We start from the raw sequence: 19,092 nt of genomic DNA, 5'->3' as shown, positions 1-19,092 counted from the left end.
CTGTCAGAGACAAAGACCAAAATATATCTATATTCCTTACTGTATCACAGTATCAGAAGGATAGAGACAAACAGAGAGAACACCATGTGATGACAGAAGCAGAGATTGGAGTAATGCAGCTTCAATCCAGAGAATGTCAAGTATTGCTGGCCACCATCGGAAATAAGGGGGAGGCAAGGAAAGTTTCTGTCTAGAGTCCCAGAGGGAGCATGGCCTTGCTAACACCTTGCTTTTGGATGTCTAGACTCTAGAACTATGAGAGGATAAATTTCTCATTACAAACCACCAGTTTGTGGGAATTTGTCATAGCAGCCCTAGGGACCTAATCCATGTGCCATAGATTTGTAATTATTGTTATATGCTTTTGTCTTTTAAGTTAGATAGAGAAAAAAGGAGTTATTAACCAAAAATATAATAATATTGGCTTTCACATATACCTTTATAGTTTTTTAAATTATTTGTTTGTTTGTTTGTTTATTTTATTTATTTATTTTGGCTGTGCCGGGTCTTAGTTGAAGCATGTGGGCATGCGGGACCTTTAGTGGTGGCATGTGGACTTCTTAGTTGTGGCATGCAGGCTCCTTAGTTGCGGCATGTGGACTCTTAGTTGCAGCATGTATGTGGGATCTAGTTCCCCAACCAAGGATCAAACCTGAGCCCCCTGCATTGGGAGCGCAGAGTCTTACCCACTGGACCACCAGGGAAGTCCCTACCTTTATTGTTTAATGGTGTTCTTTGTTTCTTTAACTAGCTTTGAGTTAGTGTCTTCCATTCATTTTAGCCTGAAGGACTCTTTAGGTTTTCTTGAAGGACAAGTCTATTAGCAACAAACTCCCTCGGCTTTTGTTTATCTGAGAATGGCTTAATTTCTCTTTGTTTGGAAGAACAGTATTTTTGAATATAGAATTCTTCATTGAAAGTTTTTCTTTTAGCACTTTAATATGTCATGCCACTGCCTCTTGTCCTCCATGGTTCTGATGAGAAATTGGATATTCCTTTTCAGGATCTTCTGTACATGATGAGTCACTTCTCTCTTATTTCTTTCAAGATTCTCTTTGTCTTTGACAATTGATTATACTGTGTTTTAGTGGGTCTCTTTGTGCGTATCTTACTTGAAGTTCCTTGAGCTTTTTGGATATGTAGGTTCATGTTTTTCATCAACTTTGGGAGGTTTTCGGCTTTTATTTTTTCAAATATTTTTTCTGTCTTTTACTTTCCTTCTGGTACTCCCAATATGCAAATGTTGGTGTGCTTGATGGTGTCCCACAGGTCTCTTAGGCTCTGTTTATCTTTCTTTATTCTTTTTTCTTTCTCAAACTGTATAATTTCAGTTTACCTATCTTCTAGTTTGCTGATTCTTTTTTCCATCTGTTCACATCTGCTGTTGAACCCTCTACTGAAGTTTTTATTTCAATTTTTGTACTTTTCAACTTCAGTATTTCTATTTGTTGATGTTCTCTTTGGTGGAACATCATTCTTCTGGTTTCCTTTAATTTACCCCCCATGGTTCCTTTACTTCTTTAACCTTATTTAAGACAATAGATTTATAATCTTTGTCTAGTAAATTCAAAGATTAGGCCTCCTCAGGGAAGGTGTCTGTGAATTTTTTTCTTGTGAAAGGGCTATACTTTCTCATTTAAATGCCTTATAATTTTTTGGTGAAACTGGACATTTTGAATATTATAATGTGTTAATTCAGAGATCAGATCTCCTCCCCAACCCTCAGAGTTGTTACTGTTGTGTGAGGCATAGTTTTTTGTTTGTTTTGTAAATGTCTAAACTATTTTTGTAAAGACTGTCTTCTTTGTTGCATGTCATTACTGAAATCTCTGTCCCATTTACATAGTGCTCAACTAGTGATTTAACAAGAGATTTCCTTAAGTGCCTGGAGTCAACAAAACCAAAAATCTCCCCAGTCCTTACTGGGTTTGTATGTATTGGAGCATATCCTCAACACCACACTGGGCAGTTTAAAACTCTTCCCTCACCCTCACTTCTTATTTGTACAGAGCTTGATAGTCACCCAGAGTTGAGAGCTTAGGATTTTGTCAGGTCTTTTTTGAACATGTGCTTCATCCTAGATATGTGTGGGTCTTCTAGATTTCCAGGACTATATGGAAACTTTTCAAAGCCCCAAAGCATTTCACTCCCCAGCTTTTCTTCACAGACTTTTTTGACATATCTTTTGTTTGCTCCAGCTGACGTCCTTTGCCCCAGTGGCAGTAGCTGGTTCATTTGCCTTTAAATGTTTTCAGTAAATGCCCTTCATGTAGTCATTTCTTTGATGTAAGAGGTTCTGAGCATTCTGCTGTAGTCTTTTCAGGTTTCCACCAGACAGTTCAAAACAAACAACCCCAATTGTTGAGAAATAACTCCATTCTGCTCTCTCTGGCACCAGGAATCTACACCAAGAATATTGGAGTCCATCTTCAAGACCAAATGTTACTGGTTGAACTGCCTCCTGAAAATTTATATGTTAAAGTCCTAATCATTGATATCTCAGAATATGATCTTACTGGGAGAAAGGGTCTTTACAGAGGTAGTCAGGTTAAAGTGAGGTCATTAGAGTGGGCCCTAATCCAATACTAGTGTCCTTATAAAAGGGAAATTTGGACACAGAGCTACATATAGCAGGAAAACGTTGTAGAGTTACAGGGAGAAGACAGCCATCTGAAAGCCAAGGAGAAAGCCTTTGAATAGATTCTTATCTCACAGCCCTCAGAAGGAACCAGCCCTGCTGACATCTTAATCTTGGACTTCTAGCCTCCAGATCTGTGAGATAATAAACTTATGTTGTTTAAGCCACTCAGTCTGTATACTTTGTTATGGCAACCGTAGCAAGCTAATACAGCCTGAGAGGGTGAGATGGAGCAAGGGTAAGTTAAAACAACACAAGATCCCTCCTACCAGGTTTCAGTTGCATTTTTCTTGATTAATCATTCTCTTGATTGTTGTAACCTTTGTCTATTTTCCAGAGTTCTGCTAAAGTTGATTCTGGTAGTTTTTGCCAGGTTTTTAGGTGTTCCTTTGGAGGGATGTGGCCCTGAGAGTTCTGTGCTCTGCTGTTTTCCCTGGTCAGAGTCTGTTACCAATGATACATTGCAGTTTTGGAGTTACTTGACCTCTCTGCATCATTTGACCCCACTGCCTGCTCTTCTGCACAGCCTCTACTAGCAGCTCCTATAACTTCATACAGCCCTCCTTCTACCCCTCTAGTGATGTCTCCTTCAGAACAATTAAGGACTTTGACTCCTGGCAATTAATGTATCCCTGTATATTAGTTTCCTGTTACAGCTGTAACAAATTGCCACAGATTTAATGGTTTAAACCAACACAAAGTTAGAGGGAAGTCCAAATTAACCTTACAAGGTGATGACAGGACTTGTACCTTCTGGGCTCTGGTGGGAGAATCTGTTTCCTTGCTTTTTTCAGCTGTTGTGACACCTTCCTCCATTTTCAAGGCATATCACATCAGTCTCAACTCTTTATATTGCCTTCTCCTCTTCTGTAGTCACATCTCTTTCTGGCTCCTTCTTATTTATTAGGACACTTTTGATTATCCTTAGCGTCCACCTGGATAATCCAGGATGCTCTCTTTTCAGGATTCTTAGCTAATCACATCTGCAAAGGCCCTCTTGCCGTATACAGTAATATTCACATGTTCCAGGATTAGGACATGAATATCCTTAGGCCATTATTCAGCCTACCACAGCTGGGTTTTCATCCTTGACTCACTGTTCATATACATGTTTATACATTTATATATATACATTAATTTCTCATTCTATTTGTGTAAGTAGACAGAAATGTATGTATCATGGAAGAATATATATTTTGTTTTATATGCTTCTTAGAATTATGTCAGTTATCTCATTTGATATGTAGGTTACTGTATCTCCGTTTTAAAAATTTTAATATTGTACTTAAGATTGGTCCAAATTTTTAATTTTTAATGTCATATAATATTTTATTATGAGACCATACCACATTTTAGTTTTCCATTTCTTTACTGAGAGATGCTTGCTATTTCCATTTTTCAGTGTCATGTATAATACAGGTGTACCTTGTTTTATTGTGCTTTGCTTTACTGCACTTCACAGATACTGTATTTTTTTACAAATTGAAGGTTTGTGGTAAATCTGCATCGAGTCTTTTGGCACATTGTTCCAAAGGCATTTGCTCACTTCTTGTCTGTTGTCATATTTTGGTAATTTTCACAATATTTCAAACGTTTTCATTATTATTATATTTGTTATGGTGATCTGTGATCAGTGATCTTTGATGTTACTATTGTAATTGTTTGGGGGCACCACAAACCACACCCATATAAGACAGTGAACTTAAATGTATCTGTTTCGACTGCTCCACCAACCAGCTGTTCTCCAGTCTCTTTCCCTCTCCTTGGGCCTCTGTATTCCCTGAGACACAACAGTATTGAAATTAGGCAAACTAATAACTCTACAATGGCCTTTAAGTGTTCAATGAAAGGAAGAATCACACATCTCTCACTTTAAATCAAAAGCTAGATTAAACTTAGTGAGGAAAGCATGCCGAAAGCCTAGATAGACCAAAAGCTAGGCCTCTTGCACCAAACTGTTAGTCAAGTTGTGAATGCAAAGGAAACGTTCTTGAAGGAAATTAAAAGTGCTACTCCAGTAAACACACAAATGATAAGAAAGTGAAACAGCCTTATTGCTGATATGGAGAAAGTTTTAGTGGTCTGGATAGAAGATGAAAGCAGCTACAACATTCCCTTAACCAAAGTCTAATCCAGAGCAAGGACCTAATTCTCTTTTCTTCAATTCCATGTAAGGCTGAGAGAGGTGAGGAAAGCTGCAGAAGAAACATCTGAAGCTAGCAGAGGCTGGTTCATGAGGTTTAAGGAAAGAAGACGTCTCCATAATATCAAAGTGCAAGGTGAAGCAGCAAGTGCTGATGTAGAAACTATAGCAAGTTATCTAGAAGATCTAGCTAAGATAATTAGTGAAGGTGGCTACACTAAACAACAGATTTTCAGTGTAGACAAAACAGCCTTAAATTGGAAGAACATACCATCTAGGACTTGCATGGCTAGAGAGGAGAAGTCAGTGCCTGGCTTCAAAGGACAGGCTGATTCTCTTGTTAGGGGCTAATGCAGCTGTTGACTTTAAGTTGAAGCCGATGCTCATTTACCATTTGCAAAGTCCTAGGACCCTTAAGAATTATGCTAAATCTACTCTGCCTGTGCTCTATAAATGGAACAACAGAGCCTGGATGACAGCACATCAGTTTATAACATGGTTTGATGAATATTCTAAGCCTACTATTGAGACTTACTGCTCAGAAAAAAAGATTCCTTTCAGAATACTACTGTTCATTGACAGTGCACCTGGTCACCCAAGAGCTCTGATGGAGATGTACAATGAGATTAATAATGTTTTCATGCCTGATAACACAGCGTCTGCAGCCCATGGGTCAAGGAGTGATTTTGATGTTCAAGTCTTGTTATTTAAAAAATACGTTTCATAACACTATAGCTGTCATAGACAGTGATTTCTCTGATGGATCTGGCAAAGTAAAAACCTGGAAAGGATTCACCATTCTAGAAGCCATTAGGAATGTTTGTGATTCATCAGAAGAGGTCCACGTATCAACATTAACAGGAATTTTGAAGAAGCTGATTTCAGCCCTCATGGATGACTTTGAGGAGTTTGAGACTTCAGAGGAGGAAGTAATTGCAGGTATGGTAGAAATAGCAAGAGAACTACAACTAGAAGTGGAGCCTGAAGATATTACTGAATTACTCCAATCTCTTGATAAAACTTTAACGGTTGAGGAGTTGCTCCTTCTAGATGAGCAAAGAAAGTGGTTTCTTGAGATCGAATCTACTCTTGGTGAAGATTGTATGAGACTGTTCAGTTAAGGGAAGAAAATACTCAGGTGCCTACCTACATTTTTTTAATCTAAAAAAAAGAATTAAATTTTATATATAGATTGACAATATAAGTTTACAATTTATAAATAAATAAAAAGGTTTCCCAGAAGGAAGAGTAAGCAGATATTTTGGACACCCCTATTCTACAGGAGTTATATCCAAAATTATTCAATAACTCACTCCCTGAATAACTCCATAGCTCTTTATCTTATCATAGTCCCAAATGGTACTCTCTTATGCGCTAATTGCTTTTCCTTTAACTACTATTCTTAGAGGTATCCATGGTTATGCTGTTGCCCCAGGTTCATGACTGTTACTCTAATGTTGTTTAACCACTCAGAATTTTACCTCCTCAGTGAAACCCACCCTAATAGCAGGAATAGAACTTTTGTCCCCTTTGAAACCGCAATCAACTTTGCTCATCTTTTCACAATAGTAACATCTTATTGTAGTTATATGCTTGTATATTTGTCTGTTTTTCAGATTATATGCTTCTTGATAACAGTAACATTGCTTTGTCTTCAGATTCCCCCAAAGTAGGATAGTTTTTATGGCATGCAAGCATCAATAACTTATATTAATAACTGGAGGGAATTAGTAGGGAATATCTGTTAGGATTTCTCCCTCTCTAACCAAGTACAGTGCAGAAGTAGACATCCCAAAACGTATTTTAATTGACTCTGAATAGTGAACAGTATAACCATTCTCATGTAGCTTCTCCATGTCTTTCAATTCTGATTACTTAAATTTGAGCACAAATGTGCTATTTCAGGAATCCTTATCATTTGAGGATGTGACTTTGGACTTCACCCAGGAGGAGTGGCAGCAGCTGGACCCTGCTCAGAGGACACTGTACAGGGATGTGATGCTGGAGAACTATAGTCACCTCGTCTCAGTGGGTAGGGATTGTTTTCCATGTAGATTCCTAGTATGCATGTCCTTTCTTGGTTGCTGACACCTGTGGAAATTTTTTGAGTTTGAAGATACTTAGGCTTGAGATCCAGGGTGATAAGAAGAAGGACTGCTGAAACACCATAAAGAATTTTTCTTATCCCAATAATAGATTGAAATTGGTCCCTGAAGCTTCATTTTCTGTTTTCTTCAGGAGCCGTAAAGCCCATGAGCCTAGCGCAATTCCCATGTTATTTCCCATTCACAGGGTATTGCATCCCTAAACCAGAACTGATCTTCAGGTTGGAACAAGGAGAGCAACCATGGGTATTAGAGGAAGATTCCCCAAGCCAGAGCTCCCCAGGTGAGTTAGGCTGTATTAAACAGAAGGACACCTGGTGATAGGTACGAATTCTTATTAATCTTAAGTATTGCTCATGTGTTCATTTTTTCTTTTAACATCTTTATTGGAGTATAATTGCTTTACAGTGTTGTGTTAGTTTCTGCTGTGTGACAAAGTGAATCAGCTTTATGCATATATATATCCCCATATTCCCTCCCTCTTGCATCTCCCTCCCACCTTCCTTATCCCATCCCTCTAGGTGGTTGCAAAGCACCAAGCTGATCTCCCTGTGCCATGCAACTGCTTCCCACTAGCTATCTATTTTACATTTGGTAGTGTATATATGTCAATGCTACTCTCTTGCTTCATCCCATCTTACCCTTCACCCTCCCAGCGTCCTCAAGTCCATTCTCTACGGCTGTGTCTTTATTCCTGTCCTGCCCGTAGGTTCATCAGAACCTTTTTTTTTCTTTTAGATTCCATATATATGTGTTAGTACATGATATTTATATTTCTCTTTCTGAGTTACTTCACTCTGTATGACAGACTGTAGGTCCATCCACCTTACTACAAATAACTCAATTTTGCTTCTTTTTTATGGCTGAGTAATACTACATTGTATATATGTACCACATCTTCTTTATCCATTCGTCTGTCGATGGGCATTTAGGTTGCTTCAATGTCCTGGCTGTAGTAAATAGAGCTGCAGTGAACATTGTGGTACATGACTCTTTTTGAATTATGGTTTTCTCAGGGTATATACCCAGTAGTGGGATTGCTGGGTCATATGGTAGTTCTATTTTTAATTTTTTAAGGAGCCTTCATACTGTTCTCCATAGTGGCTGTACAAATTTACATTCCCACCAACAAGGCAAGAGTGTTCCCTTTTCTCCACACCCTCTCCAGCATTTATTGTTTGCAGATTTTTTGATGATGGCCATTCTGACCGGTGTGAGGTGATACCTCATTGTAGTTTTGATTTGCATTTCTCTAATGATTAGTGATGTTGAGCACATTTTCATGTGTTTGTTGGCAATCTGTATATCTTCTCTGGAGAAATGTCTATTTAGGTCTTCTGCCCATTTTTGGATTGAGTTGTTTGTTTTTTTGATACTGAGCTGCATGAGCTGCTTGTATATTTTGGAAATTAATCCTTTGTCAGTTGCTTCATTTGCAAATATTTTCTCCCATTCTGAGGGTTGTCTTTTCATCTTGTTTATGGTTTCCTTTGCTCTGCCAAAGCTTTTAAGTTTCATTAGGTCCCATTTGTTTATTTTTGTTTTTATTTCCATTTCTCTAGGAGGGGGGACAAAAAGGATCTTGCTGTGATTTATGTCATAGAGTGTTCTGCCTATGTTTTACTCTAAGAGTTTTATAGTGTCTGGCCATACATTTAGGTCTTTAATCCATTTTGAGTGTATTTTTGTGTATAGTGTTAGGAAGTGTTCTAATTTCATTCTTTTGCCTGTAGCTGTCCATTTTTCCCAGCACCACTTATTGAAGAGGCTGTCTTTTCTCCATTGTATACTCTGGCCTTTTATCAAATATAAGGTGACCATATGTGCATGTTTTATCTCTGGGCTTTCTATCCTGTTCCACTGATCTATATTTCTCTTTTTGTGCCAGTACAATACTGTATTGATTAGTGTAACTTGGTAGTATAGTCTGAAGTCCAGGAGTCTGATTCCTCCAGCTCCATTTTTCTTCTCAAGATTGTTTTGGCTACTCGGGATATTTTCTGTTTCCATACAAATTGTGAAAATTTTTGTTCTAGTTCTGTGAAAAATGCCAGTGGTAGTTTGATAGGGATTGCATTGAATCTGTAGATTGCTTTGGGTAGTAGAGTCATTTTCACAATATTGATTCTTCCAATTCAAGAACATGGTATATCTCTCCATCTATTTGTATCGTCTTTAATTTCTTTCATCAGTGTCTTATAATTTTCTGTATACAGGTCTTTTGTCTCCTTAGGTAGGTTTATTCCTAGGTATTTTATTCTTTTTGTTGCAATGGTAAATGGGAGTGTTTCCTTAATTTCACTTTCAGATTTTTCATCATTAGTGTATAGGAATGCAAGAGATTTCTGTGCATTAATTTTGTATCCTGCTACTTTACCCAATTCATTGATTAGCTCTAGTAGTTTTCTGGTAGCATCTTTAGGGTTCTTTATGTATAGTATCATGTCATCTGCAAACAGTGACAGTTTTACTTCTTTTCCGATTTGGATTCCTTTTATTTCCTTTTCTTCTCTGATTGCTGTGGCTATAACTTCCAAAACTACGTTGAATAATAGTGGTGAGAGTGGGCAACCTTGTGTTGTTCCTGATCTTAGAGGAAATGGTTTCAGTTTTTCACCATTGAGAATGATGTTGGCTGTGGGTTTGTCATATATGGCCTTTATTATGTTGAGGTAGGTTCCCTCTATGCCCACTTTCTGAGGGTTTTTATCATAAATGAGTGTTGAATTTTGTCAAAAGCTTTTTCTGCATCTATTGAGATGATCATATGGTTTTTATCCTTCAGTTTGTTAATATGGTGTATCACATTGATTGATTTGCATATATTGAAAAATCCTTGCATTCCTGGGATAAACCCCACGTGATCATGGTGTATGATCCTTTTAATGTGCTGTTGGATTTGTTTGCTAGTATTTTGTTGAGGATTTTTGCATCTATGTTCATCAGTGATATTGGCCTGTAGTTTTCTTTTTTTGTGACATCCTTGTCTGGTTTTGCTATCAGGATGATGGTGGCCTCGTAGAATGAGTTTGGGAGTGTTCCTCCCTCTGCTGTATTTTGGAAGAGTTTTAGAAGGATAGGTGTTAACTCTTCTCTAGTTATTTGATAGAATTCTCCTGTGAAGCCATCTGGTCCTGGGCTTTTGTTTGTTGGAAGATTTTTAATAAAATTTTTGATTTCAGTGCTTGTGATTGGCTTATATTTCCTATTTCTTCCTGGTTCAGTCTCAGAATGTTGTGCTTTTCTAAGAATTTGTCCATTTCTTCCGGGTTGTCCATTTTATTAGCATATAGTTGCTTGTACTAATGTCTCATGATCCTCTGTATATCTGCAGTGTCAGTTGTTACTTCTCCTTTTTCATTTCTAATTCTGTTGATTTGAGTCTTCTCCCTTTTTTTCTTGATAAGTCTGGCTAATGGTTTATCAATTTTGTTTATCTTAAAGAACCACTTTTAGTTTTATTTATCTTTGCTATCGTTTCCTTCACTTCTTTTTCATTTATTTCTGGTCTGATCTTTATGATTACTTTCCTTCTGCTAACTTTGGGGGTTTTTTCTTCTTCTTTCTCTAATTGCTTTAGATGTAAGGTTAGGTTGTTTATTTGAGATTTTTCTTTTTTCTTGGAGTAGGATTGTCTTGCTATAAACTTCCCTCATAGAACTGCTTTTGCTGCATCCCATAGGTTTTCGGTCATCGTGTTTTCATTGTCATTTGTTTTTAGGTATTTTTTGATTTCCTCTTTGATTTCTTCAGTGATCTCTTGTTATTTAATAGCATATTGTTTAGCTTCCATGTGTTTGTATTTTTAAATTAATTAATTAATCTATTTTTGGCTGCATTGGGTCTACGTTGCTGCATGGGCTTTCTGTTGTTGCAGTTAGAAGGAGCTACTCTTCGTTGCGGTTCACAGGCTTCACCTTGCGGTGGCTTCTCTTGCCGCAGAGCACAGGCTCTAGGCGCACGGGCTTCAGTAGTTTTGGCTTGCGGGCTATAGAGCGCCAGCTCAGTAGTTGTGGTGCACGGGCTTAGGTTTTCCGTGGCCTGTGGGATCTTCCCGGACCAGAGCTCGAGCCCATGTCCCCTGCATTGGCAGGCAGATTCTTAACCACTGCACCACCTTGGAACCCCACATGTTTGTATTTTTTACAGTTTTTTTCCTGTAAATTATATTTAGTCTCATAGCATTGTGGTTGGAAAAGATACTTGATACGATTTCAATTTTCTTAAATTTACCAAGGCTTGATTTTTGACCCAGGATATGGTCTATCCTGGAGAATATTCCATGAGTGCTTGAGAAGAAGCACTCTGTTGTTTTATTCTGTTGTTTTTTGATGGAATGTCCTATAAGTATCAATTAAGTCCATCTTTTAATGTGTCATTTAAAGCTTGTGTTTCCTTATTTATTTTCATTTTGGATGATCTGTCCATTGGTGAAAGTGGGGTGTTAAAGTTCCCTAGTATTATTGTGTTACTGTCCATTTCCCCTTTTATGGCTGTTAGCATTTGCCTTATGTATTGAGGTGCTCCTATGTTGGGTGCATAAATATTTACAATTGTTATATCTTCTTTTTGGATTGATCCCTTGATCATTATGTAGTATCCTTGTCTCTTGTAATTGTCTTTATTTTAAAGTCTATTTTGTCTGATATGAGAATTGTTACTCCAGCTTTCTTTTGATTTCCATTTGCATGGAATGTCTTTTTCCATCCCCTCATTTTCAGTCTGTATGTGTCCATAGGTCTGAAATGGGTCTCTTGTAGACAGCATATATACTGGTCTTGTTTTTGTATCCATTCATCCAGCTGTGTCTTTTGGTTGGAGCATTTAATCCATTTATATTTAAGGTAGTTATCGATATGCATGTTCCTATTACCATTTTCTTAATTGTTTTGGGTTTATTATTGTAGGTCTTTTCCTTCTCTTGTGTTTCCTGCCTAGAGAAGTTTCTTTAGCATTTGTTGTAAAGCTGGTTTGGTGGTGCTGAATTCTCTTAACATTTGCTCATCTGTAAAGGTTTTAATTTCTCCATCAAATCTGAATGAGATCCTTGCTGGGTAGAGTAATCTTGGTTGTTGGTTTTTCTCTTTCATCACTTTAAATATGTTCTGCCACTCTGTTCTGGCTTGCAGAGTTTCTGCTGAAAAATCAGCTGTTAACCTTATTGAGATTCCCTTGTATGTTATTTGTTGCTTTTCACTTGCTGCTTTAATATTTTTTCTTTGTATTTAATTTTTGATAGTTTGATTAATGTGTGTCTCTGCGTGTTTCTCTTTGGGTTTATCCTGTATGGGACTCTCTGTGCTTCCTGGACTTGATGGACTATTTCATTTTCCATGTTAAGGAAGTTTTCGACTATAATCTCTTCAAATATTTTCTCAGACCCTTTCTTTTTCTCTTCTTTTTCTGGGACCCATAAAATTCGAATGTTGGTGCGTTTAGTGTTGTCCCAGACGTCTCTGAGACTGTCTTCAATTCTTTTCATTCTTTTTTCTTTATTCTGCTCCCTGGGAGTTATTTCCACCATTTTATCTTACAGCTCACTTATCCATTCTTCTGCCTCAGGTATTCTGTTATTGATTCCTTGTAGAGTATTTTTAACTTCAGTAATTGTGTTGTTCATTACTGTTTGTTTGCTCTTTAGTTCTTCTAGATCCTGTGAAATGTTTCTTGTATTTTCTCCATTCTGTTTCTGAGATTCTGCATCATATTTACTATCATTACTCTGAATTCTTTTTCAGGTAGGTTGCCTATTTCATCTTCATTTATTTGGTCTTGTAGGTTTTTACCTTGCTCCTTCGTCTGTAACACATATTTTTGTTGTTTCATTTTTCTTTTTTTTGATGGGTGGTGCTGTATTCCTGTCTTACTGGTTGTTTGGCCTGAGATGCCCAGCAATGGAATCTGCAGGCAGTTGGATAGAGCTTGGTCTTGGTGCTGAGCTGATGACCTCCGGGAAGCCTCACTCTGATTGATATTCCCTGGGGTCTGACGTTCGCTGTTAGTCCAGCAGTTTGGACTCAGAGCTCCCACCACAGGAGCTCGGGCCCGACCTCTTGACTGGGAACCCAGATCCCGCAAGCTTCGTGGCACGGTTAAAAAAAGAAAAAGAAAGAAAGAAAGAAAGGAGCAGTATAATATCAAAGAGTATAAAACAAAATAAAATTAGAAAGGTAAAAAATATATTAGGAAAACTAAAACTGTAATTGAAACAACTGCAGCAAGGTAAAATAAAACCACAACAGAAAAAAAAAGGGGGTGGGGTGGGGAACAAGCCAAAAGGAGAGATCATTAACAAAGTATAAAAAATAAAATAAAATTAGAAAAATAAAAGACTTATTAGGAAAAATAAAAATATAAAAGAATCAACAAGATAAAACAGAACCCCAGTCTAAAAGGGGAAAAAAGAAAAGAAAAAAAAAGCCTCAACTCTGGGGGCAGAGTTTAGGCAGGTGTTGTAACTTAGGCAGGACCTAGGCGGGTGGGGGAGTGACGTTTGAGTATGGGGTAGGGCCTTGGCGGGGTGACGTTCAAGTGTAGGGCGGGGCATAGATGGGGTGACGTTTGAGTGTGGGGTGGGGCCTCTGCTTCGGACCTGCTTAGAAGGGGAGAGGCAGCAGGTGGAAAGGAGGGCCTCCGGAATGTAGAGTTCCGGAGTTTGGAGGCAGGGCCCTGAGTGAGGATGCCTGGGTGGGGTTTAGGCCCAGCCCGTTGGAGGGGGTCTCAGAGGGGGTCTCCGAGTGCAGAGGTGGGGCCCCGGGTGGGGGTGCAGGGGCGGGGCTTGGGCTCTGCACGGCAGGAGGGAGGCTCCGAGGGTAGAGGATTAGGCCCTGGAGCCCAAGAGTCTCCCCCGTGCCTAAGTGGGCAGGGAAAGCGCTGGCCCCATTCCCCTCCGTTCCTTCATGCCCCTCCCCCACCATCTTCCCCGTAGCCACTGGACCGCTAAGCGTGGCTGGGTTCTGCTGGGTGTAGGAACTCCTTCCCTCCCCCAGCCACCCTTCAGGGTGCCAGTCCTGGAGGTCCAGCCTTTACTTTTGCTCCCCCTTCCCCCCCACCCACTCCCTCAGGATCTGGGCAGCTGGAGGAGGCCTGGGTGTGCAGAGGATCAGGCCCGGGATCTCAGCAGATTCCTGGGGGTCCAAGTGGGCAGGGGAAACCTGGCCACGCTCCCTTTTGTTCCTCTGCCCTCCCATTGGTTCCCCAAATTTCCCCTTCCTGCATGGTATCACTTCCCCTCCCCCAGCCACCCCTCAGGAGCGCCAGTTCCCTGCCGTCTCCACTTCTCCTCCCCCTTTACTCCCCCCAAGCCTCATGTCCTACCCAGTTGCTGGGGGTTACTTCCGGCCCCTTAGGTGTCTGCGGTCCCCCACTGGTGCCTGGTAGGTGCCCTAGTTGTGAGGAGACGTGAATTCCACATCTTCCTAGTATGCCATCTTGACTCCCCCACCCCGCCCCCGTTTTTTCATTCAACAGATATTGAGTACCTACGTTCATTACTCTGGTTTTAGGTGTTGGAAATACATCAGTGAACTAAATTTTGCCCCTAACCTCATGGAGCTTGCATTCTGATAGGGAGAGAAGGATAAGAAACAAACAATTACACATATATACACTTAAATGTGCCAGTAAATAGCTAGGAAATTAGAGAAGGTTAAGAATGATGGAGTATTTTATTTTAGAAAGGAGATCAAGAAGGCCTTTCTAATATTATCAACTTGAATAAAATGAGGATGAGAATCATGGGGAGTCTTGGTGGCAGAGGTGACATTAAATGTCAGTCCACCAAGGCAGGGATATACTTGGTGTTTTTGAGGACACATAAATATGACTGTGGATTGGGGGAAATGAGTGAGTGAAGAGTAGAAAGAGTTGGCATTGTAGAGGTAACGGGAGCTGAAATTATGTGGTGCCATTTGGACCACGATAAGGACTTTGATTTTATTCTGAGTGAGATGAGAAGCCATTGGTATAATTTAACCCAGTAAGCAACATATGCTGATATGCTTTTTTAAATTGATTTCTCTGGCTGCTGAGCAGAGAAAATACTATTGAGGGCAGAGGGCTGAAAGCAGGAACATCAGTCAGAATAGTATTTTAATCTCTGTAAATGTGATGGTAGCTTACCCTTGGTTGGAAATAGTGAGGAAGAATAAAAGTGATTGACTTCTGGATTTAGTTTGAAGGTGGGACCTATAAGATTTGCTCTTGAATTGGGCAAGGACTGTGAGAGAAAGAGACGAGTCAAGAAAGACTCCAGGGATTTCATCCAGAAAAATTGGATGAATGGGCATCAATTGCCAAGATTGGGAAAATTGGAGAGAAACAACTTGGGAGGAGTTATTAGGAGTTTAAATTGCATATACCAAATTCCAGGTGATTATAAAATTTCCAAGTTTATTGTGAATAAACATATGGGTATATAAGCAGAGGTAGATTAGGGGAGAGTCCTAAGTTGGAGATATTTATTTGGAAATTATCAGCCATGGCAATATTTAAAGTTTTAAAATGCAGTATTTAAAGCTAAGGGATTAGATAACATCTCTCCTTAGGAGAAGGAATGCACAGATTTGAGAGGCCTGAAGGCTGTACCCTGGGACACTACCTTTCAGAAGCCATGAGAATGAGATGACTCAGCAGAAAAAAGAGAAGCAGCAGTTTGGAGATTAGGGGGAAACAGAATGTGGTGTCCTGTAGCCAAGGGAAGACAGTGTTTAAAGGACAGAGTGAACTTCTTCAAAGAAGGACGTGTGAAGTCAGCATTGTCTCTATCCCTGCCTGCAAATCATCCAGAAACATTAAAGTAAGTGAGCAATATAAACTCCATTTAATAACACTAGAGAACATCTAAAGTCCCAATCAGTACAAATATAGAAGCTGCAAAATCACTGAAAAAATCAAGCAGGAGTGTATGTGTCAGCAGATGGATAAAAAACAAAAGCATTTCTGACACTAAAAGGAACTGGCAAAGTACTTATCAGGGACAAAGTAAACGCTCTGAGGTGTGAAACCTAAATGTTTTGATTAACTACAATGTTGGGCACAGGATAGCTGGAGCCTTTTTAGATACAATTTGGTTCTGCAAATCAGACATACTAAGGCTACGTGTGGAAACAGACACATAAGCCATGTTTTTCAGTAGCACTATTGTTTCTCTGACAAGTAAGAAAAGAGAGACTTTCTATCTGTGGAAAAAAAACCCTCACAGACGCCTGTATGTGGGGAAATAAACATACATGTTATCTTAGTGGATGATCCTAGAACACAGAATTTAAAGCAAAAACTTACTTGATAACAATTAGTTAGGATGTGCAGACCTTAACAGTTACAAATCTGAGCAACACAGAAAGGCTATCTCTTGATAAGGGGAGGCTAAAAACATGGAAAGGAATATAGTAATACAGTGAATTCTGTTAAAACAGGATGTGTGCATTCCTAAAAAATCATTGTTTTATGCAAAATAGTATATTAAAAATCACATGGCAATGGGAAAATGGGGTTGGGGTATAACACTTAAAAGCTCTGTCTGTGACACATTGAGAGAGCAGTATTGAAGTCTCTAGCTATAATTTTGCATTTGTTTATTTCTCCTTTTCAGTTCTATTGGTTTCTGCTTTATGAATTTTGAAGAATTATTAGATGCATACATATTAGGATCTTTATGTCCTCTTGATGGATTGATCCTTTTATGATTATGTAATGTCTCTCTATCCCTGAGAGAACTCTCTGTTTTAAAGTTTACTTTGATATTATTATAGTTACTCCAGCTTTCTTTTAGTTAATATTTCCATGGTATACCTTTTCCCATTCTTTTATATTTAAAGTGGATTTCATACAGATAGCATATGTTTGGGTCTTTTTTATCTAATGTGAAAACCTCTACTTTTTAATTGGAGTATCTTGACCACTTAAATTTAACATAGAATTTTCCAGAAATCCTTCAGTAAGACCACATATGTGGACACAAAACACACACCAAGCAGGATAAATAAAAAGTAATATATACTTAAGTACTATTAGTATAACTTGAGAACACTGGATCTTAATAGCAGCCAGAGAGAAAAATCACGTTACCGCCTAAGGAATGAGACATTGCCAGAGACATCTAAATTGAAGCAAAAAATATTTGTCAATCTAGAATAATGAACTCAGGAAGCTATTTTTTAAAGGATGAGAGCTGTCAAAGAGAAATAAAGCCAGATACTAGTTAAAGGCAATATAGATTTTATTCACTAACTATTGAAATAGAGGGATAAAATTTCAATAAAACTGAGCTTAACTCCAAATACAGCAAAGGCACCTGGGGATTTGTAGCCAACAAACAGAGTGAAGGTGTAAGTGAATAGAAAATTACTAAGAGGAGACATCAAGGGTAGGGATATTCTTGCTAAACTGGCCTAACAGAATTCTTGCTAAATGCAGGCCAAGGGTTTATAAATCATGGTTGGAGCATGAGGAACTTATGGGTGAGGAGATATCAAGGGTGAGGAGATTGTCACTAGACTGACAAGGTTTCTTGCTGAAACTGCTCAGTAGAGACAGACATGAAAGGCCAAGGTCAAGACCTAGTCAAGAATAAGTCTCAGAGGAGCTTAACTAAAATTTAGTCAAGGAGAGAGTCTTTGTCAGAGTGTATGATTAAATTTGGATTGGTCCTGAAATAAATTATAGGAACAATATCTTTTATTGTATAATTTTGTTAGTAAAATTAAAATAGAAATACTACAGGAAGAGAGAAAATGAAACCCAGAAGAGTGCTTGAGATGAGAGGAGTGGTAAGTTATAAGAAATTAGGAAATTTATAGCTAAGTCTAAACAAGATGTGGATAGAATCACTATGATATCTAATTTATAAGGCTAAAAAAGATACTATGATAAACTAAAAAATAGTTGCATAATTGAGTTGGGAGGTGATCAAATGGCATTTGACTCTTCTCTTATTCAGAAAAAGAGGTTCAGGTTATAGAATCACCTTAGATTTTAAGTTAAATATTAATGACAGAATTTAGTGGACAGCCACCTAAAGTGGAGAAACAGGTATGTATAACCTCCAAAGTTGTAAAGAGAAAAAAGTGGAAAAGATTTTTAAAAAATCAGTCTAAAACAAAGAAAGAAAGGTACAATAAAAGTAGTAGTAAAACTGTGACAAATACAAAGTAGCAAGTAAAATGGAGACAACGTGACATATTTTAATAATCACCATAATTGTATATAAAAGGACTAAATTTACCAGTCAAATTGTCAAATTGGATCTTCAAATAATAAAATAACCTATATCTAAGACATCAGGTTTTAGTAACTTTGTATCTTCAGCATCTTTTGCTCACTCAGCATTCTGTGTTTTATGTGTCTGCAGAACAACTCTAACAGGATACTCCAATTCCTCTAATGTGGCAAGAACTACTATTAAAATCATCATTCACAAATCACAATCTTCCCTACTAATCTTCATTTATTAGGTTCTGTGAACCTTCTACTCTTAAAACTGACATAGCAGCATTTTATTTTTCTCTCTATCATCCTTTCTTACTGATATTAGATCACTGTTACTGGTTTTTTAAAAAATATTTATTTGGGTGCATCAGGTCTTAGTTGCAGCACACGGGATTGAGGCACACGGGATTGCAACATGCGGGGTCTTTCGTTGTGGCACACCAGCTCTTTGTTGCCATGCATGGGATCTTTGTTGCGGCTTGGGCTTCTCTAGTTGTGGTGTGTGGGCTCCAGAGCACGCGGGCCCACTAGTTGCAGCACGTGGGCTTAGTTGCCCTGTGGTATGTGGGGTCTTAGTTCACAGACCAGGGATTGAACCTGCGTCCCATGCACTGAAAGGTGAATTCCTAACCACTGGACCACCAGGGAAGTCCCTAGATCACTATTATTGTTATACTTTTGTAAAAGTATTTAAAAAATATTTTTATTTTCTCATTTTCCACTGACACCACCCAAAACACTAACCATATTATTTTAGTTTGTTCTAGTTTCTAAATGAAATTATACTTTCCCCCCCAAAGCATCTAATTTATCATGTTAGTAGCCTGAGTTACATTTTTCCCAATGTGTAATATATGAAATTTAAGTTTTTCTCTTTTAATGATGTTTTTTTAAAATATTTATTTATTTATTTACTTAGGCTGTGCCAAGTCTTAGTTGAGACATGCGGGATCTTTTTTTTTTAGTTGCGGCATGCGGGCTCATAATTGCAGCATGTG

The 19,092-nt window shown here is 38.4% G+C and overlaps 1 long non-coding RNA gene across 3 annotated transcripts in view; it reads left to right on the top strand.

The window, feature by feature from the left end:
• LOC309834389 overlaps positions 1-19,092 on the top strand; it is a 77,484-nt gene that overhangs the window by 7,785 nt on the left and 50,607 nt on the right. The window contains exon 3 of one of the 3 annotated variants that reach the window (XR_014297861.1): positions 7,074-7,144. The exons of the other annotated variants lie outside the window; for them this stretch is intronic. This is a non-coding gene — a long non-coding RNA (uncharacterized lncRNA). Of the gene's footprint in view, positions 1-7,073; positions 7,145-19,092 lie in introns of those variants that run through there. 3 annotated transcript variants of the gene reach the window in all.

This window comes from Grampus griseus (assembly GCF_964374135.1).
Source record: "Grampus griseus genome assembly, chromosome: 16".
NCBI lineage: Eukaryota > Metazoa > Chordata > Mammalia > Artiodactyla > Delphinidae > Grampus > Grampus griseus.
The sequence above is the reverse complement of the archived record's forward strand: the minus strand, read 5'-3'. Positions and strand labels throughout refer to the sequence as shown.